We start from the raw sequence: 22900 nt of genomic DNA, 5'->3' as shown, positions 1-22900 counted from the left end.
CTTCTTTTACTTGGATAAAAATTGCATAATTTATGTCTGTGCTTTTTTGTACTCTTTCTTTCTTTACTAAAAATATGCAGTTTTGTAAAATATACTTTTATTGTAAAAATCTACTTTTTATTGACTGATACTGCTAAGTGCATATTTGAATAACATGAACACATCTAATGCCAGAGTTAATGATACAAGATTTCAATGAACGTTGTCCTTACCAGACCTCAGGGTAAGACAGAATGCGGCTAAGGGTTGATTCGGCCCCCGGATATCCAATCATAAATATTTTTTTGAGGTAAATATTTTATGAGAACAATAATAATGATCCCAAACATCTCACTGCATCACCACCAGCTTTTGCAAAAAGCCTCCTTCTGAGACAGCTGTGACCATTAGGAACATAGGGCTTCAAACCAGCATTCAATCAATTTCAGGATGCGATGAAGTCTGAAGGAATATTGTAAAAGAACTGAAGAAGTGTTGATAAACCTTGTCACTGTCATTTGGAAAGCTTTAATGCTAAATTTAATTTTGATTTTTGGTGGGGTCTTTTTTCCCCATGAAGTCATATTAATAATATTATGTTAATACAGGAAGGAAAAAATGTCAAAATAAAGTGTTATTTCTTAGAATGTTTCTTGTACTATTTAATAAAATTATTCCCTTTCTGTGCAGTTTACAACCTAAATGTTGAAGAGTAATATTACTAAATTCTAAGAGAATGTAGACTCAGTTGCATGATTTTCACTGGAAAATTTAGATTACACAAGTCTTGTGTGAAAATAAAACTTGCAGTTTGAAGTAGTACATTGTATATATGGACTGTATTAGGTAACATGCTTGTTCACATATGTTCACATTATTGCCTGATACTGGGAAGAAACACTGCAGTTCTGTATTTTGTTTCTCAACTTGCAATGTCTAGAATACTTATCTATAACAAATTGGCATTTTCTCCTGTAGAGAATAATTAAGTTATTCTTGTCAATTGAATAGCTGCTTCTTGCATAACCTATTCTAAAAGTTGGATAAAATTTAAAACTTGGTTAGAGTTACATACAAAGAAAATTCCATTAATTGACAAAGTTCTTGATCTTTAGAACAGTCAAATTTAATCATGTCAGAATTTTAAAAAATAAGAAGCATATATTTTTAAACAATATAGTTCTTCCAATTTCAAATAAAGAACATATGTACCAAGGTTTTGCCTGATACGAAACAAATTTCATTGCACTGCATTTACTCTGCAAATGTTATATTATGATTCTGTTCCCTTGGCACCATCCACTGAGTTATATGTCAGTGACTACCACATAATTGCTCAATTTACGTTATATAACTGTACTTGTGTGCTGGATGTAACTTTTCTTTTTTACAACATACACAGCAGTGAAAATGCTGTGGCTGTTAACCTTAATCATCTGTGTTTTTTAAGAACGCTCAGGAAGATACAGATTCTGTATAATCCCTTCTGCCTTAAATGGATGTTTAGTTTTGTTTTCCCTTTTTCCCTTTCCTGTCTGCAAGTTATTTCTACCTAAAAGAACTGGTACTGTAAAGTATGTGAAAGACTACTTAAAAGCAAACTTTATAGGTATAATAATATCCTGGGGCTTTGGCTTAAATTTGAGACAACTTTTCAAACAAATGTGAGAAAGAAGAAAAAGAAAACTTCGGAAGTAAAAGATCCTGTTTTTAGAACTTTTTAAAAAAAACAATTCACACATTTAAGTTATAATCCTCAAATGATGTTTTGTATGTTATGAAATCTAATAGTAGAAATACTTGAGTTTGTTTGAGTACATAGTCATCTCTTAGCAATCACATAGACAGGCCTCCTCTGTCCCCTTCAGATCTTCCAATGCATCTATTGCTGCATTTAATAATTGAATCATCCACCTTTCTGCTGATTCTTTTCCTCTTCTTGTTCTTTCCCCCCTTTTTTAAGTATTTATTTATTTTATTTATTTATTTGATTTGTCAATTGCTTACAAGATAATAGGTATAAGTATAAACATAGTTATGAGCACATGAAATGGATACATATAAGAAAAATAAAAAGAAAGAATAGGACAGGGACGGCAGGCACGTTGGTGCGCTTATGCACGCCCCCTACAGGCCTCTTAGGAAAGGGGTGAGGTCAATGGTAGACAGTCTAAGGTTAAAGTTTTTGGGGTTTGGGGAAGAAACCACAGAGTCAGGTGGAGTATTCCAACATTGACCACTCTGTTGCTGAAGTCGTATTTCCTGCAATCAAGTTTGATGCGGTTAACCTTGAGTTTGTATCTATTGTGTGCTCTTGTATTGTTATGGTTGAAGTTGAAGTATTCATTGACAGGTAGGGCATTGCAATGTATGATTTTATATACTATACTTAGATCGGACCAAAGGTGGCATAATTCTAGATTTTCTAGGTCTAGAGTTTCGAGTCTGGTGTCATAAGGTATTCTACAACGAGTAGAGGAGTGGAGAACTCTTTTTGTGAAATGTTTCTGGACTTTCTCAACTGTGCTAACATCAGATACGTAATGTGGGTTCCAGACTGATGAGCTGTATTCGAGTATTGGTCTAGCAAATGTTTTGTGTGCTCTAGTTAGTAGTGTGATATTACCAGAGAAAAAGCTACGTAGGATTAGGTTAACAACTCTTAATGCCTTTTTGGCAATGTAGTTATAGTGGGCTCCAGCACTTAGATTATTAGAGATGAGTATTCCAAAGTCCTTGACAGAGTTTGGAAATATTATATACTTCTCATGGGGAACTAGGATTCTTCATAATGTCTCCAAACCATAACAATTTGAGGCTGAGCATTTTTGCCTCAAGTGTGGATTGATTTATTCTATGATCTATTTGTTTGCTTTCTCAGATATCCATGCTCTTCCCAGGAAAATTCTCCAAAACTAAAGTTCAAGAGACTCAGCAGTCTATCTGCTTTTTTTCAAAGTCCAACTTTTACTTCTACAGATGTTTCCCTTGTAAATCTGTTTTTGCTGTTTGGGATTTTCTTTTCCTGAATGGGAATAACATCAACCAGATGTCCTAGAGGCTTTAATCTAGTAATAAATCATAAACATCATTAGTACTTCAAAAGATCCTCAGCTCTTTCTCAGATGCATATTGAGAGCTTTCTAAAATATGGGATCCATTGTTCTGTACTAGGTTATCAATCACTTTACATTACATTTACATTTACAAAACATTTATATTGTTTCCTAGTATGATTTGATTGCTTATTTGTATCCTTTGACTACTATTAAGTGTTATACCTATGATTCTTGACAAATGTATTTTTTCTTTTTCTTTTTATGAACATTGAGAGCATTTGCACCAAAATAAATTTCTTGTGTGTCCAATCACATTTGGCCAATAAAGAATTCTATTCTATTCTATTCTATTCTATTCTATTCTATTCTATTCTATTCTATTCTATTCTGTTCTGTTCTGTTCTGTTCTGTTCTGTTCTGTTCTGTTCTGTTCTGTTCTGTTCTATTCTCTAATGTTAAAACACAGGGTTTATCATTGCCTTCCTCCTGGATGAAATAATGCTTTTTCCATTGTCAGTAAAATAATCATATGCCTCCATTATTTCCCTGCATTGCTGTTGCCTGGTTTAACTGCTGTTTGCTATCGTTGGACAGCTGGATGACATTGAGGCCATGGGTTTATCTGCTGGAAGCACATACTTTTGGCATACACTCCCAACATTTTTTGTTCATCCCTTCTAGACCAAATCCATGATGGACACAGGATAGTGAGGTCTGAGGGAGAAAAAAAAGCTTGGTCTTTTTTTAGACTTTATTAGGAATACAGAATGGTAAATTTAAAAAAAAGATAAACATGGGTGTTTGGCTTTAAGAAAAGATTTAGGTTTTAAAAGAGGGAATGATAAGAAAGAGGGAATGATAATTAGGGCCACCTAAGATGGTGATTCAGCTTCAGAGAACTTGGGCGCATCTTTTGAGCACATATAGACTAAAAAAACAACATAGAAATATATGTAGACTAGATTGCTTCTTGTTTCTAGAAAATAACCGCATAATTTTGCATGTGTGGTCTTAAATTCTTGATTTGTGAAAGCTAGGTGTTTCATCCAGAGAAAGTCAAAAGACAATTACAGTAAATTCCTTCCTTGCTGTTTAACTACAAAGGGAGAAGAATTGCTTTTCCCCAGGAATTAAACCAACTGGCCCTCATAAACCTGTAACATAAGGGAGGGATTAATCTATGGATTAGCTGTGGGTACATTCTGATCCAACATAAATCTCTAAAAGGTTGTGTTTCTTGATGTATTTTTAAAGTACTGCAATATACTACTACTATGGCTGGGTATATATATAAACAGAAAAGGTATAAATTTAATATTTATATTTATTTGTAGCAATTGTATATAAGTAGAAGAATCTATGTACATAGACTCTTTCTTTCACCCTTTGCAAAAGACTTATAATTCTCAGAAACTTCTGAGACAAGCCCCTGCAGTTTTCTTGGCAAGATTCTTCAGAAATTGTTTCCCACTGCCTCCTCCTTAGGGCTTGTAATGAGTGACTGGCCCAAGGGCGCCCAGCTGGCTTTGTGACTAGAGGGGGACTAAAACTCACTATCTCCAGGTTTCTAGCCTGGTGCCTTAACCACTATACCAAATTGGCTCTCTCAAACTTTTTAATTTGCAGGAAGTTTCTTCTGGTGACAAAATCTGCTTATTAAAATTTCCCAGAACTCCTGATCAAGAGGAAAAAAACAAAACTCTAGCAATGGGAAATTGGCTGTGTTTGGTCCCCCCCCCCCACTTTTTTTTCTTTTTGTTTGTCACAGAATCTATTAAATTATCATGGAATGATAGTTTGTAAACCTCCAGCACAGTTTCCCAAGCTGCAACAAACTGCCATTACTGCTTCTTTGGCTATTGTGGATTATGTCAGAATCCTAACTGGTAGAGACAAAAAGAGAAAGGCAGGTAGCTATTCCAGTTTGCATCTGCAGCAGGTCCATATAATGAGAAGCTGAAGCATGGAATATATAACCTGTTGATGAAACTGGAATGCATAACTTTGGTAAGAAATTTATCCAAGCCATTAAAACAATATACCACGAACAAACTGCAAAGGTGATGGTGAATGGAGAATTAACAGAATCCATAGATATAAGAAAAGGGACTCTGCTGTTTGTGCTAACATTGGAAGTCTTGAATAGGAATATCAGAGAAGAAAAAGAAATGAAAGGAATGAAAATTAAAAAGGAGGAGTATAAATTGCAAGCTTTTGCAGATGACCTGGTATTTATATTAGAAGACCCATTGGAAACAGCACCTAAATTAATAGAAAAAATAGAAGAATATGAAAAAGTAGCAGGTTTGAGAATAAACAGACAAAACAAAGATATTAACAAAGAATATGTTAGCAAGACGAACGAAAGAGTTGGAAGAAATTTTAAAAATACAGGTCACAAACAAGGTTAAATATTTAGGGATTCATATTACACCAAGATGTAGTACGCTGAAGGAAGATAACTATGTTAAACTCAAACAGCAGATTGCGACAGATTTGATGAAATGGGAAAAATTGCAACTATCATTGATTGGGAGAATATCCACAATTAAGATGAATATATTGCCTAGAGTTTTATATTTATTCCAGACAATTCCTATTCGATTAGGGAAAGAGTTTTTTGAAGATTTAAATAGAATTGTGTTGAAATATAGTTGGCAGGATAAAAAAGCAAAAATAACATTAAAACTGTTACAAGATGCAAGAATAAGAAGAGGGTTTGCCTTGCCCAATTGAGAGCTATATTACCAGGTGACAAGTTTGATGTGGGTAAAGGAATGTGTTTATGTTTTATTTCCTATTTATGTTTTGGGTAAAGGAATGGATAAAACTAAGGAACAGTAGATTATTGACTTTAGAAGGTCATGACTTGCTGTTGGGATGGCATGCCTTTCTCTGGTGTAAGGGAACTAAAACACAGGGGTATTCAATTCAAATCATTATATTTATATTTTTTGTCTGTCCTGTTTCAATTATCTATTATCTTTTCTCATTAAACAAAGTTTCTCCTGTAGTTACTGATTGGAGTATGACGCCTTTATATCTTTTAAATTTATCCATTTAACTCTTATTTAGGCTTCAATATATACCCTAAAGTTATAATATTCAATATAATACATAACTTCCATTCGGATTCTGCTTGGTACATTCTTAAAATACACACTATATTCTTAAAAAAAGAAAAAAATATAAATATATGTAATTAAAACAACACATTCCATTCCAATTCAATTCTATCATTAATGTTAATATTCATTAAAATCTTAACTTCTTTAACATTACTTTTAACATTACTTTTCAATTAAATATGGGAACAATTATAAGCTTTCCATAATTAATTCCCCCCCTTCACTTATATTTTATAAAACATTAACTAATTAAAATGTTCCCATCCCTTCCTAATTCAATTTTCTCATTTATTTTATTTCACTTATTTTATTCACAAACATTTCACTAAATTACACTAACTATTTTATCCCTCATTTTAATCATACATTGTTTCCAATTTTCTAAAGTTATTTCTATTACTAATATAACAATACAATCTTATTTACCTTTACAGAATCCCCTTTTCAGTTAAATTTTCACCCATTATCTCTAAATAGGTCCTGTTTCTCTATATCTTGTTCCGGTCCTTTGTAACTTCTTTTCCTTTCCTTCTTCCCTCTCTTCTTCTCTCTCCCCTTTTTACCCCCTTGTCTCTCTACCTCTATTTCTCTCTTCTGTATTCCCCTTTTCTGTTGCTTTCCAATATTATACTTATTTTTCGAATTATTTTTCTTTTCTTTGGTTGTTTTTTTAAGTCTTAAATTCTCCATCCTCTTTCCCCCCTTTCCTTTTTCTTCCCCACAGAGAGTTACTTGTTCATTAAAGATGGCTTCTTCTTTGTCCCAGTCTTCTTGTTTTGCAGACGTTTCTTGTTGTTTCTCATAGTTCCAAATCTCCATTTCTAAGAATTAAAAAATGAAGCCAAAAGAACCCTTCCCTTCTTGTGCATCTTCTTTGTACTTTTTAAGTTACATTTTCAATTCATCCAGAACTAGTGCCATTGTATAAATTTTTAAACAACCACGCAATTAATTTTAGTCATTCAAATGCAATAACCAAGAATCCAAAGATCACCAAGCAATCCAAATACACACAAGCTGTTTCTTTTTGCTCTTTTTTTCACTTTCTCTTCTTGGGGTTCTACTGTTTAGTTACAAAGTTTCAGTTAAAATGTATCTTTTAGAAGTCTTGTTGAAGTTTTACTGTAGATTCTTTTTAATTCCAGGCAGTCTCCTCCCTCTTTCCAGCCCTTTTATTCTTTTTCTCTCCCTTTCTGCTTATGAAAAAAATTTTTTTAGTGTCCAGAAATCTTTATTATCCCTTTGACATTTTGTTTTATTTTCAGCTTAATTGCCTGTTGATGTCAAAGCGGATTTTTCCGATTTCTTATTTAAGTCTCTTAGTTGTCAGCATAGGGAAAGGGAGAGAAGAAAAAAAACCCAAACCTTTCCCTTTTCACTTTCCTTCGCTGCTTCCAACTCTTCTTTGGGAGCAATGTTATTTTTTTGTAAGTTTAAATTCCAGGGTACCTTAGTTGTTGCTTTTGCAATTTAACCCGGTCAGCCAAAACTTTCACTTCTTATCTTCCTCCTGCACATTCTTTTCCAGTCGAGTTCTTTTTTGAGGTGGCCATTTCTGACCACCGCTGCAACCGCCTTCGGGAAAGGGAGTAATGGCCAGCTGAGGAGGAGAGATGTGGCTCTCCTCAACCCTGCTGGCAGTATCCCCCCTCTTCACCACCTCTATGGGGTGGCTTAGCCCCGAAACCAGCCAGCTCGGGGTGCTCCAGTGGTGAGCCCAGACCGAAACCGCGCACGATCGCAGATCTCTGTCTGTCGCCAAAGGAACTCAAACCGGAAGCTCGAGAGGCATTGTTTTTGAACTGAGAGAAGATAAAAAGACAATACTACTTTAAAATTCCAACATGGATATCAACTATTGAAGCTTTTTTAAATCCAATAATATATAAAAAGGAACAAACAGTTAGATATGGTGAGATATTGAATGAAAAGGGTGAACTTAAATCTATGCAAGAGTTGGAAGAACAAGGTGTAAAAATGAATTGGTTTTTCTATTTGCAAATACAATCTAGGTTTGATAAAGACTCTAAAGCAGAAGGTATTTATGATAAGTTGACTGATTTAGATAAAATTTTGATGGGTACTGATGAAAAAGTAATTTAAAAACTTTATGGACATCTATTAGAATTTAAATTGGAGGAGGAACAAGTTAAAGAAATGAACATTGCTTGGGGGGGAAATTTTGGATATGGGATTGATTTAGAAAAATGGCAAAAATTGTGGTCTCAAAATTATAAAATGACAATGTCAACTGCATATAAAGAAAATTTGTATAAGATGTTTTACAGGTGGCACCTACCCCCAACGAGACTTGTGAGAATGCTTAAGAATAAATCAGATAAATGCTGGAAATGTCGTCAGATACCTGGTTCATATTACATATGGTTCATATTACATATGGTGGACATGTTTGGACGCAAAGAAATATTGGACTAAAATCCACACATGGTTGGAAGAAATGATAAAACAACATATAGACTTTAAACCAGAGGTCTTTTTATTGGGAGTCATACCGGACATATACAATAAAGAATTGAAATATTTGATTGTAAACATTTTAACAGCAGCTAGAATTGTATTTGGGAAGAACTGGAAAAATGACAAAATACCTATGCAGGAGAAAGTTATTAAAAAAATTATGGACTGTGCTGAAATGAGTAAACTGACATTTGAAATGAGAGAACAAGAAGACAAGCAATTTTATATGATATGGGATTTGTTCTATCAATGGTTGGATAAAAAGACATGGTAAGGTAACAGAATAGATAATTTTGTTATAGAAGTTTAATAGATTGATACAAAATATAATGTAGACATATATAACCATTGGATGGTAGAATAATACAATATTGATGGAATAAATACAGATAATTAATAATTGATAAACAGATAAGCATATGTTAGTTTGACAATGTGAGATTGATATAAATTGTGAACAATGATTATGAAAGGATCACACAAAAGATTCTAAACCAACTGACACACTGTATGTACAAAATGGAAGATGGTTTTATGTTTTTTTTTTAAATGTATTGTCTGTGTATGTTTGTCTTAAAATAAAAAAATATATAAAAAAAAGAAATTGAATGAGTGAGTGAATGAATGAATGAATGAATAAAATTGTTCTGATTCTTCAGAACAATGTTAAATCTTTTGATCTACTCCGGCAAGCCTCCTCTGTGCCTTCCTATTTGGCAAATCTGTGCCTTCCTATTTGGCAAATCTGTGCCTTCCTATTTGGCAAATCTGAGGATGTTTTCCTCCTTTGTAAATTCAAAACATATGACAATTATGAAAAGAAAACCCAAACAAACAACAGCTGTCTATATAAGACTACGCAACTCTCTGTTGGTTCAGGTAATTGGGTGACAATTTGTGATCAGTGTATATCAAATCTATAACAAAAAAGTGATTCGTATACTTTTTTCAAATTAATTTTATAATGTATGATTGCATGTTTTGTTTGAATCATTTCATTTTCTAATTTAGTTTTTAAAATTATTGCCGTTCATGATCTTCCCACTGGATGCAACAGACCTACCACAGACTTTCCATTTTCTTAAAACAGGTCCATAGTTGGCTGTTTACTGCACAGCTTTTTTGTCTGAATGTGTTTCTTCAACCAGGCAGTTGGACTCAACTGGCTTTGGTTTTCTAACTAGGTTGTAACTAGTTTGTAGACAACATCTGTCCTGTGCAAAACAGAACATTTATATTTTTTTAAAAACGCTTTGTGGTTAAGAAGCATAAATGGCTTTGAATTTGCTCCGACATGCTGTTGAGAAAGAAAACAGTTTTTCTTATTTTCAAACCATGACTTCTCCACACATCTGCCCAACAATTCAAGTGTGTAATTGTACACTGTTAACAAAAATTGCTTCTTAGGAAATCAGAATTATTTTTAAGTTCTGGTACTACTTTTCAATTACGTATGGTTTATTCTTTTTGAATGCCTTCCTTTTTATATGCGGGACATGTAAGGCAAAGATGTGTATTTAGAGAAGAGCTCTCCACAGAGGTGATATTCAACAGGTTATGACCAGTTCTGGAGAACTGGTAGTGGAAATGTTGAGTTGTTCAGAGAACTGGCAAATACCACCTCTGACTAGCCCTGCCCCCATCTATTCTCTGCCTCCCAAGTCCCAGCTGATCAGCTGGGTCTTCTTTTGGTGTCCTGCACAGGAGAACGGAACTGGAAAAATTAGTTGGGTGGGGAGGGAATGGGGATTTTGCAGAATCCTTTCTCTGCCATGCCCACCAAGCCACGCCCACAGAACCGGTAGTAAAAAAAATTGAATCCCACCACTGGCTCTCCATTTCAAAATGCCCATTTTTTTCAGCAACAACAGAAAATATATAACAGACTAACTTCTTCCTTTCAGTGACTTTATTTGGGGAGAAGCAGCAAGGCCTGTAACCAGACAGTTGTTCCAAGCAATAGGTACTCCAGCATGCAAAGTAAGTTAAGCTATTGACATCTTATTCTGGAAAGAAAGATATATCATAATGTTTCCAAGATGGTCTCCACCTCAAAACACTGGAAAACACAAGAGAGAATCACTTGGATGTGTCAATCTGTGTGAAAGGTGGCAGCAGTTGGGAATGTAAGTAAACATTTCCATGACTGCCATTGGAAAATCTTCAGGCATTGATGATTCCAGCATTGGCAATGTGTCCATTGCTGCAGAAGTCCAACAGACTTTGTACAGATTGGCTTTCAGAAAGCTGTGATTAATTTTGTGCTGAACCCCATCTTCCAGTGTTGAAAACTTTGTTTCTCTACAAAAAAAAGGGGGGGATTTTCTGTTTTTCCACATCATTGATGGGGGTGCATTGCTAAACAATTAATTTTTTTGATGTCAAACAAAATTTAATTGTTACAAGGCTGCTGTTCTTTTTACATCATCCTACAGATGTACTACCTACCCACATTTCCTGGTTTGTAAAAGTCTATGGGAAGATATTTTTTTTGATGGCTTGTACTAGCATTTAGGGGAAGTATCAGAGAGTAAGTAAGGAGGACGTTATGTTAGAGAGATCTTCTTGCATACATTTCATTACCCAAACTAGGTAACATCATCAATGTTAGTCCACTCATTTCAACCCTGAGCTACAACTATTCTCCTTTATTGGCATCTATATTTGTCACTCATTTCCTATCTAACAATACATATTGTAGAAGGATTCCCATTGGTATAGTCTGAATTTTTCATCAACATTTTTTTCCACCGAAAAATACTATTTGTAGTCGATCAAATTGAATTGAATGTTAGGGAGAATAATCCTTAATTTTGGTTCAGCATCAGTTAACATCACACATTATAACTGAGCTTTTGTAGACACAAAAACAGGCATGCACACACCCATCTGTGCAAAGTAGGGTCAGCATTTCACACAACCCAATCACATAAAAACATAAAAAAGGATGTGGATACATAGAAAGTCTGTGCCATAAGTCAATATCCAGAGAAATGTAAAACATACCACCATGTGTTTCTTATTGCAGTTACATCCTGCATTTCCTTGGAAGCTCAATCATACAAGTAAATTTTGTTTTTTCCAGTTTAATTCATTCAATAACACTGTGAACTAAGTTGAGTTCTCATGACTGCATATGTGCCATAAGTCCAAATTATTGAAAGTTGAATTTTCCAAAAGAAAATTCAAAGGAAAAAATTGAAAAGCAAAGTATGAATAAGTAAAAGGAGTCCTCATAGATTTTATTCTGCTAGTTATTGCCGAGTATAGGAGGAAGTGCTCATCTCCATTTCAAGGCCATTGAGCCAGTACTGTCTGAAGATATTTCTGCAGTCATGTGTCCAGCATGACATCATGGAGAGCTATTACCTTCCTACCAAAGTGGTACCTATTTATTTACTTGCATTTGCAGGCTTTCAAACAGCTAGGTTGGCAGGAGCTGGCAAGTAACGGGAGCTCACCCATTGCATGGCGTTTGGGTCCCAAACCTGGGCTGCTAGCTTTCCAGCCAGCAAGCCCAGCATCTTAACCACTGAGCCATCACGCCATCATGAATAGAACATGGAAAAACTAAGCAGTGTGACATTCCTGGCGCTCTGTTAAAAAGAAGAAAATTAATAAATTAATATATAGTATATCCAGTATACCATATAAAATATTTTAGTATACTTTTTTTTAGTATATTGTTATATTTTTCAGCAGTTCTTAGAAAATTCTTTGGCTACTGAGCAGGAGAAACAGGCAAATCTATCAAACTTTAGTAAACTTTGAAAATATCCCTTGTTTCGGATAAAATTAATTCTTGCTTAGTTAGGATGAAACTTGGTTGGAATTAAATTTGTAATAGCAACAGAGACTTTGACCAATTAGTCCTCTGTGTTGTGGCCCGCCAGCGGCTGACGGAACTGGCAGCAGAGTTGGATAGCGGGGAGGTTGGGGAGGAACCTGGGCCAGTCCTGGAGGCTGAGGAAGGCTCGGATGAGGGCTCTGCATCAGAGGCAGAGATGGGGCCAGGGCAGGCTGGCAGTCATCAGCTGCCTTCAGGCTCCGACAGCAGTGTGGCAGGGGAGCTTCTGGAACTGGTTCCCAGTTTGCGCATGAGCAGAGCTGCAGAAAGGAAGGAACAATTAAGAACTCAGGGTCGATGTGGGAGTAAGGCCACAGGTGGATGATGAATGGCCTTCCCATAAGGATTAAAAGAGGAGCAAAGGGGGAGGGGGCTTTTGCCAGGAATGATTTGTTCATTCATTCATTTGTTCCAGCCTCATGAAGATCTGTCTGTGTAACCTAGAGACTCTGTCCAGCACTTCCCTATCAGCACTGCATGTGAAAATATTTACCAGGCAGCTTTCCAAGATAGATAAGGTTTGAGCTAATAATTCTATCTTTGCAAGACTGTTTGCCAGGCCATTGGCTGAATGTGAATGCAATAAATTCACACTCATTTAATAAAAGAGGTTTTGCCAGGACCCAGAGTTGCTTTTTGGGGAAGCCGAGGACAGAACACTCTGCATGTTTTCAAAATAAATTCGCAACACTGTCACTTTATAGCTCAATAGATCTGAACTTCATAAATATAGTCCTTTCAGCTTCAGTTGAGTTCCACTGATGCCTGGATCAGAGTGAGGCATGGTAAAACAGAATGCTGTTCTACCATTTTTGAAAAGAGAATAATGAAGGCACCGTCATGGGGTAAAATTAGCAGGCAGATCTTTACCTAAGAATGAAAAGTGCCAGATATGCAGGTTTACTACAGTCATGCTTTATTAAGAGTCTATGAGGTCTTGGTCCAACATGCAAGGACATGTTAAGTTATGTTCCCAGGTAAGAGACCCATACAAGCCCACTTATCTAGTTAATTTCACACAAGGAATTTCCAACAGTGCAATTGCATTGGCTAATCCTATCTGGTTATTTAGACATTTCTAAGTAAGTGGAAAATCCCCCAAAAGTTCACCTTTGCATATGCATATCATAATAGTGACAATGTCAACTTTCATAGCATGCCAAAGTTCTAAAGGAATAGAATAGGAACTGAGTTTTGTCTAGGAATGGAACAGAGCAAGTTCACACCAATCTGCTCTTCCCCAAGTGAAAATCAAAGTTATTGTGTTCCATCTCATTATCAAGCCAGATTAAATGCACACTGAAGTTGACAATATTTAAGAACAACGATGGAGAATGCAGGACCATGATGGTTATTTTAAAAAAGCAAACAGCATGCTAGAGTCATGTGAAATACTCAAGAGAATACAGAATAACAGAGTTGCAAGGGATCTTGGAAGTCTTCTAATCCAACCCCTTGATCAAGTAGGAGATCTTATACAATTCTGGACAAATGGCTGCCCAATCTCTTCTTGAAAACTTCCAGTGATGGTGCACCTACAACTCAGGAGGCAAACTGTTCCACTAGTTAATTGTTCTTGCTGTCAAGAATTTTCTCCTTAGTTCTAGGTTGGATCTCGCCTTGATAAGTTTCCATCCATTACTGTCCTCAGATGCTTTGTAGAATAGGTTGACCCCTTCTTCTCTCTCCTCAATTTTGGAAGACTGCTACATGTCATCCCTTCTCTTCATTAGACTAGACATATCCTGCAACTGTTCGTCATATATGTTTTAGTCTCCAGCCCCGTAATCATCTTTGTTGCTCTTCTCTGCACCTTTTCTAGAATCTCAACATCTTTTTTTGTATCGTGGTGACCAAAACTGGACTCAGTATTGCAAGTGTGGTCTTACCAAGGCAAACAGTACTAACACTCCACATGACCTTGATACTAGCCCTCTGTTGATGCAGCCTAGGACTACATTTACTTTTTTGACAGCTGCAGCACACTGCCAGCTCATATTTAAGGGATTGTCCACTAGGACTCCTAGATCCCTCTCACAGTTGCTGCTGTTGAGCCATGAACTACCTATTCCAATGCTGTGCGTTTAGTTTTCCTTGCCAGAAAAGGAAAACTAAACAAGGGAAGAGAAAATAAGAAGGGAAAAATAGAACAGCCAGTATAACATAGACATTTTTGCACTGGGGAACTGATAAAGACCTAAGAATATCTAGATCTCATAAATCTCAATTATGTTGTTCTGTATAGTTAGGATTCTGTTGAAAGATACTCTGGTTAATCTTGGATGGAAAAACAGGGTAATCTTGCAATATATGTTTCATAACTGCTATTTATTGGTGAAAATGATTTCCAGAGAATGCAGAATGAAACAATGAACATGGTTTAATGTTTTAAATAATGAAAATGGCTTCCCGACATAATCTGTTGATAGATAGCTGGAAGGAGTGGAAGTTAGTGGATTTCACTAGGCAGTATGTTAACAGCAGTCCTGTACTCATGTTTAATATCACTGTGGTCAAAAAGGAAAGGAATGCAAATTAAGGCCATTTCTGAATGAAAGTGGTTGGCAAAGCTCACTGGAAAAATACATGCAAACCACATCAATGATAATGTACATAAGATCTCCTTCCTCAAGCTTAATGAGCAAGGCAGGAACCACAGCAAAATAAACTTCCTAGTAAGGAGATATTTTAGTGCCTGACAACAGTGGACAAACATGATCTATATGAGTTGAGCCAGGTGTTTCTATATTATCTGTGATACTGGCTGTTGGATATTTTTATATGGGAGGGTTTCTGAGGGTAACATACTTGAGCAGAGTCCGGACCTACAGAGTTAGTGAAGGATGGATCATCCCCGTAGCAATCTTTGTTTTAGATCCTCAGTGCATTTAATATTTCTTTGGGGAGCTAAAATATCTTCCTATTCTGTGGAAAATGCTGTGGAAAATAAGCAGGAAAGTTGCAAAATAGGATGTCCTTGATATACAGGCCCCTAAATGGGCCTTAACAAAATAAGGCTGTGTTTTGTCGATTTTAAAGTACTTTCCAACATTGGGAGAGGAATAAATCTCCTTAAGCAGTGTAAGTTCTCCTGAGTTCAGTGCAGATAGGTGTATATAGAGTTAATGAATATTAGGGTTCAACTTTTCAACTCTCAATGTTCAAGGTTTAAATTTGAGAATTTAAAAAAATTGCAATTTGATGTAAAATTCTATCTCATGTAAAAAAATAACTCTTCTGTGATATTAAGAAAAAAGCATTTCTGTTAGGGACATTCCTATTTTTGTCATGGTTTGCATAAGTAGTTTGAATTCTATATTTTACTAATATCCAGCCTGAAATGAATCCAGCTGCTAAAGATTGATGCAGCAAAATGGCATTGGAAAATTAGGATCCAACCAGTGTATATTGCAAGGTTCACATTGCTTGTAAAATACTTGTAAGTCCTTGATGTAGTATGGGTAGCTCTGCTGTGGGTTGACTAAAATCTGCAAGACTTTTCCCTATTTGTTATGGTTCAGGAAAAACTTTTGGACTGCTTTCAAGGAAGTCTACTGTTCATAAGTCTACCATCTTCTGATGCTATCTTGACATACCACCAGCAATTATAGCATAATATGAGTACTTTCTAAAAGCATCTTATTCTTGAAAGACCATTAAAACTACTGGAACATTTTTTCCCCAACTAGAAGTTCAGAGAACAGGCCACCCACCTGAGTAAGAAATTTAAAAAATAATAAAATTATGTTGAAATCAGTCAAAAATGCCTACATTCTGCCCACCCCAGCTGTAATCATAAGCACCCTACCTGAATGCATTCCCATCGTTGTTATTTTTGTAGGCAGATGAGTTGAAATGAAAGTGAATAAATAACTCTTTAAGCAGGGTCGTTTTCAAAGAGGTGTTTCTTTCACCGTGGTAAGTCGCTCCCTAAACACCCACAAAGGAAAGCTCTGTTGGAAGGAACCACACAGAATGGAATCCACATTCTGTGATATTTTGATTCTCCAGGGAAGGGGAAGGGGTGAGCTACCCCCTCCCCATGTTTCCTGAACTTTTTCATGAGCCCTCAAATGTTTGTATAGTCAATTTCTAGCCCTTTGATGGGCATCTGTCTTCATTCTGCCCTGCTCTGCAGCATGGTTAGAATCCAAAGAACATCACAATCTGAACACTGTGCCAAGGGCTACTAAGTTTGTGTTTTACAAACATCAACTGGTCCCAGCTCCTCCTCACATCTATGTCTTATGGCAGAAGTTTTCAAACTTTTTCAAGCTGCCAAACTCAGACCCCTGATCTGAATGATATCTTTTTCATGAAAGAGCTAGCCCTGCGCTTTCAATTCGTGTGAATCTTTTTTCTCTCCCTTTCGTCTCTCATAGAACTCTTCTAAGTTCTTTTGGAGCCCCAGAGTTCCAGAGAACATAGTTTGAAAAATCCTGTCTTAACTTACCCACTTTACTAAACTAAAGGGATCTTTGTTTCACAAAAGTTAACATTGTACATGGTTTGCTCTTCAGATAGAAAGATTGAAAATCCCACTGGCCATATTTAACCTCTTTGGCACGATTGAAACTATCTATTTTAATCTTGGCTGTTGATTATATATAATGTACAGATTTAGTTGTTGCACCAAGGACATTCTGAGTTGAAATCAGTAGCACATTTTCATATTCCTACATGAAGCTGGGTTGGTCAACTCAATACCAGTTTTTGAGAAACATCACAAGAATGGCTTTTTAGCACTGGACTTGTTGAATGGATACTTCTTCAATGGCCCATGGAATTGTCCACCTCCCTCTGAGGATCCATGAGGCCTTGTGTTTCTCTTCATTTTTGGCTACCCTACAGAGCAGCTGAGTTATTCTGTTCCCTCACATAGCTGCTTGCTTGCTTTGTTTTTCATTGTTTCATCTCCATGGACAGCAAACATGGAGAGGTGAAGTTCAAAGATGGGGCTGGAGGCCAGCTGCCTGCTGCTTTTTGCCCTTCACATTGTCCAGCTGGAGGAAGAATTCACTGGCTTGGTGTGGGAACTGAGTAGATGTAAATAACGTTCAGAGCAGTCTTGCGTGTTACCTCATATTTGTGTTTGTTGCAACATTGCTGGAAAGAGCTAGAGTGGGAAAAAAAAAACGGGTGATGTATCCATAGTATGCCATTGTGGAGCAAACAAAAAGTTAGTGTCAGTCTTAGGTTTCTCAAGAGGAGCACTGAATACTTCCCATTGAATGAAGCATACAGTTCACTTGCGACTATGGTTTCCCTCTATTCAGGCCTGTTTCTTAGTAAATGTGTTTGCAATTTGCAACGTCTGAGATCACAGGAATGTTAGAACTCCAGTAAAACAATCTTCAGATACCATGTCCTCAACCATGCATGCTTTGTTCCATTAATGCCTGGATCTTATTGCTTTCATCAGAATAATGGAGTTTGTGTCATGAGACCATGCTGCCCCTTTGATATATGCGTACAATGTCACAATGCATACGTAATAGAAGCAGGGCTTGTGTGGCAATGCTGCAAGATCTATTTAGTCAACCCAACTCCTCTTGCCATGTCATAGACTCTGCTGAAAATAAGATGGCCCAATTTCTTTGCAAGCAGTAACTTTACAGGCCTCGCTGCCAGCATGGTAAAAAGGATGATTGTTGAAGTAGCAAGCTGAAAAACAAGATACTTTCTTCTCACGGAAATGGCAGGACAGCATATCAATGTAGTTTCAGCATTTTTAAAAAGGACAATAACTCTAACCCTCTGTTTTACAGGAAATGCATATAATAATTGTTTTTAAAGCTAACAATCAACTATCAGTTCAGAAATCAAAATATCTTCATATCTTCTTGGGATAAATGGGCTGTGAAATTGAAGATGGCAGATCTATCCAGTTTAGTTTAACCTACAAGTAGTCCTTAACCACAATTGGGACCAGAATCTTGGTTACTAAGTAAAATGGTTATTAAGCGAGATGTTCACATGACCTTTTTGTTCAACCACTGTAATCCCAGCAATTCAACTTGCAGTCATTGAACAATTGTATTGGCTATTAAGCAGAGCTTAAGGGTGTGTCGGGGGAAGAGAATCCTCGAGAAGCTGAAAATCCACCCTACTGAAATCCAAGCAGGAATTTTTAGCCCTTGAGTAGAGCGACACTTGCACCCAGCTTTCTAGGATTTCCCTCCCACTCCACCCTCTGAGGCACCCCATCCTCCTTTCCTTACCATGGATTTCAACTATCTCTTGTCCCTGAGGGCTGGATAAAAGAGCTGCCTGCCAAAGGATTTCAGCTTCTGCCTGTTTGGATTGGAAATCCTCCTGAAAAAGAGTTGCCTCCCCAAAGACTTTGAGCTTTGAATTGTGTGTGTTGCCTAAAGCAGGGGTCTCCAACCTTGGCAACTTTAAGACTTGTGGACTTCAACTCCCAGAGTTCCTCAGCCAGCTTTGCTGGCTGAGGAACTCTGGGAGTTGAAGTCCACAAGTCTTAAAGTTGCCAAGGTTGGAGACCCCTGGCCTAAAGCATGACATGGGCATATTATTAATAATATTATTAATATTAGACTTTCAGATGTTCTCTGCGTGCTTATGAGGCAATTTAATGCAGCATACAACTATATTACCGCCTTAGTGAAACAGCTGAATACTCTGTTGGCAAGATATATTGTGGCATGAAAGGTTTTAGAAGAATTTGTTATAGTTTTCTTCAGACATTTTCTGATGTGTTCTTGTTGGCTTGAGAGCTATCTGACCAATACAAGAGCAAAGCTGTCCAGAGCTTATATACTGGATTATAGAAAAGAACAACTCTTTTCATATGTTGGGGTTGGACTGTTTTTGTAGCCAAAAGTAAAAATTACTGAAAAAGCCCCCTCAAAATATACATGCTATATTTCAGATATCTCCTGTTAAGGAAACATTGAGAAAATTAATGACCCTGATTATCTTAAAATAGTATTTAAAAGGGTAGCTAATTGAAATAGGTAAACATATGAGCCACTGTGGCACAGTGGTTAGAGTGCAGTAGTACAAGCTACTTCTGCTGCAGCCAGCTGCCTACAATTTGGCAGTTCAAATCTCATCAGGCTCAAGGTTGATTCAGCCTTCCATCTTTCTGAGGTCAGTAAAACGAGGGCCCAAATTGTTGAGGGCAATATGCTGACTCTGTAAACTGTTTAAAGAGGGCTGTAAAGCACTGTAAAGCGGTATATAAGCCTAAGTGCTATTGCTATTGCTATATGGACAATACACCACCCCTCCCACAGATGTATTCCTGTTTCTTTTCAGAGTTGGCAGAGAAAAGGGCATTCTAAACAGCAGCTTTTTCATTCATTCATCACAATAGCTACACTGCTAGATGTCTCTCCATGGGTGGCACGAGAGTCGGAAGTGAGAGAAATACCAAGATGTGTAAGAACAAGACAGCAAAAGTCCAGTTATTTACTGTACTTTAAGCTCCCCACAGAAAGTAATAGAATGACTCTGAAGCCCCTGCTTAAGAGATACAGCAACATATGGCAAAAGGCTGGTCCCTAAAGCAGGAAATCTTGGTGCAGATCTTCCAGTTATAGTAAATCTCATTCATACTAACCTAAGGGCTGTGTGCTGTGCCAAGAAAACAAATATGCAGCATTGCCCTCAAAGGACATTGTGCTGCTTGGGAGATTCAGCTCCAAAAGTAGTGAGCATGCACCTTTTTCCCCTACTGACCATTAGGGGAACCAAAAAAAAAAAAAAGAGGATGGTTTTTTTTCTTGTTTATTTAATAAAGCAGAACATAGAAGAGAGAGGAAAAAATAATAAAAGGGAGCAAACAAAAGAGAAAGAGAGAAAAAACAACATCATGACAATAAGAGTAATCGAATTTTAGTGCTTCTCGTGCATACACACATGCATGCACACACTCACTCACACACATATAAAAGTTTTACATAGTAGTTTCAATAAAAGATCATTATATTTTATTGTAAGTCTGTGTGCATCAGCTACATCTACGGGCACTGTGTTCATAAGGCACAAGTAACATCAGGTATTCATTCCACAGATTAATTGGCATTATTAATTTGCTCTTAAAATGTTAAAGTTGAAGAACTAACCTTTTTGCATAATGATGTCATGAAGAATCTATTTCTGTGTCCAACTGGCCATTTCTTTGTGGGAAGGATGTACTTGAAAAAAAATATGTGCGTGAAAACATTAAACATTGTCTCAAAGTCAAATTAATAGATGTAATTACTTCTTAGAGGGATGCGGTGGCTCAGAGGCTAAGACGCTGAATCAGAAAGGTCGGCAGGTTGGTGGTTCGAATCCCCAGCACCGCATAACGGAGTGAGCTCCTGTTACTTGTCCCAGCTTCTGCCAACCTAGCTGTTTGAAAGCATGTAAAAATGCAAGTAGAAAAATAGGGGCCACTTTGGTGGGAAGGGTTCCTTGCACCTTCTACGTTTAGTCATGCCAGCCACATGACCACGGAGACGTCTTCAGACAGTGCTGGCTCTTCGGCTTTGTAACGGAGATGAGCACCGCCCCCTAGAATCAGGAACGACTAGCATGTATGTGCGAGGGGAACCATTACCTTTTACCTTTTAATTACTTCTTTCCTATTATAACTTTAGGTTATTGCCAAAACACATATTTTAATGAAGCATTATTCCTACATGACTGGTTGTTTTGTAACCATTTGGACTTACATGGGCCTTGAAATGGATTCTTTATAGCAATTTCTGACAGAAACTAGCACTGGGTGGCAAGTGACAGGTGATATTTATATTTTAACACAGAAAATGAGAAAATTAATCAGTATCATCCACTAATTAATTCACTATAAAATGATGCACTATTCACTACTTGATTCACTATAAAGATTCATCCAAATCTTCTATAAACAAATTGTTTATTAATTTGCAGTCTGGATTATCCCTCGGCATCAATTTAGCATGAGAAAAAGGATTAAATATAACATTTTTCTAAAAATAATATACCATAGTTTTCAAACCAACAGTAATACTGGTAGGAGATACATATCTATCTATTATATTTTGAATTTCAAATAGACCAATTGGCTAAAGGTGTTTAAATATTTTAATAGAGTTTAAGAAACTGAATTTACACTAAGGAAGGTGTCCAAAATTTGGTATTAATCAAAGAATGTACATAGAGGTAGAATTCAGAATTCTGAAAACTAAAACCACAGGGAAGCAAAAACATGTCATTTTTCTTAATAAACCTTACATCTCCTTTTTGATAGCAGTTCTGGTTCCTTATTATACCAAAGCTGCACTGTATGTCTTGCTGATAGTAACAACTCACATCCAAGTGATTTTTCTTCTTCTCCAGCAGCCCTACCTTCCTTCTCAGGCTTCTTAGCTGGGTCACCTTCTGGCCCACTGAAGAAACTTTCAGAGGAATGACCACAGGAAAGGAAGGAATGAGATATATTCCAACTTTATTCTGTTCAATTAAGAAAATATTTATGGGACATTTGCATATTATCTAAAGCACAGGTCAAGGGGAAGTGGTGGTGCCACAGATGTTGTAGACGCATAGCAATCCAAGACTACATGGCCAATACTGAGGAATGCTGGGAGATGGAACACTTTGTTTTCTTCTATAAATCTCCTGGAATAATCATCTGCATAACAATTACACACTAGCATACCTTTTCTTCAAATCTGATAAAGGCCAGGAAAAAGTGTCCAACATCAACTGCCCTCAACAGAACACTGGGTGGATTTTGATGGCTCTTTTTGGGATGGGGTGGGGGATATAAAAAATAAAATAATGCTGAAAATGAGAATGCAAGATTTTTAGGAGATGGCTTTCCTATTTTTATCCCTAATCCCTCTTCACCCATCCACGACCTGTTCAAAATTGCTAGGGGAAAATATCTTTGTTTTTGCCTCTGCCTCTTTCTGGTTTTCACAGTATCCTTCATGTTGACTGCTAGGAGAGCGAGTTGTGGTTCCCTACACAAAAAATATCCCCCCCACACACACACACACCAGCATTACTGGTATTATTTTTTTTGAGCACTGCCAAAAGGAGGGGTAGAAGTACCTCCTGGTTCTTCTTACAGCAGTAATTACCCATCTAAAAGGTACGCTCTACAGCAGTCCCAGAAGTAAACCCACAGTAACCTCTAATACGTCAGCTGTCCCCTTTCAGAAAAGAAACAAGATGTCCTTTGTGGATCTTTAATTGATATGTCTTCTGTACAACCTTTTTCTAGAAATGAATGAAAGCCAAGGAAAAATATTGATGAAAACTTTTCTTATGCTGATTGTTTTGCTACCTTGAAAAGTAGGAGGAGAGAGGAAAGAAAAAGGAAAGGCAAGACCCAGAATACCTAAAGTAGCCAATCAGCTCATAGAATCTCTTCTGGGCATGGCAGAATTCCCTCTTCAATGTGGTCACTA

Source organism: Notechis scutatus, chromosome 1 (assembly GCF_049901735.1).
Source record: "Notechis scutatus isolate UNSWTSFEM ecotype Mainland chromosome 1, rNotScu1.2, whole genome shotgun sequence".
NCBI lineage: Eukaryota > Metazoa > Chordata > Lepidosauria > Squamata > Elapidae > Notechis > Notechis scutatus.
The sequence above is the reverse complement of the archived record's forward strand: the minus strand, read 5'-3'. Positions refer to the sequence as shown.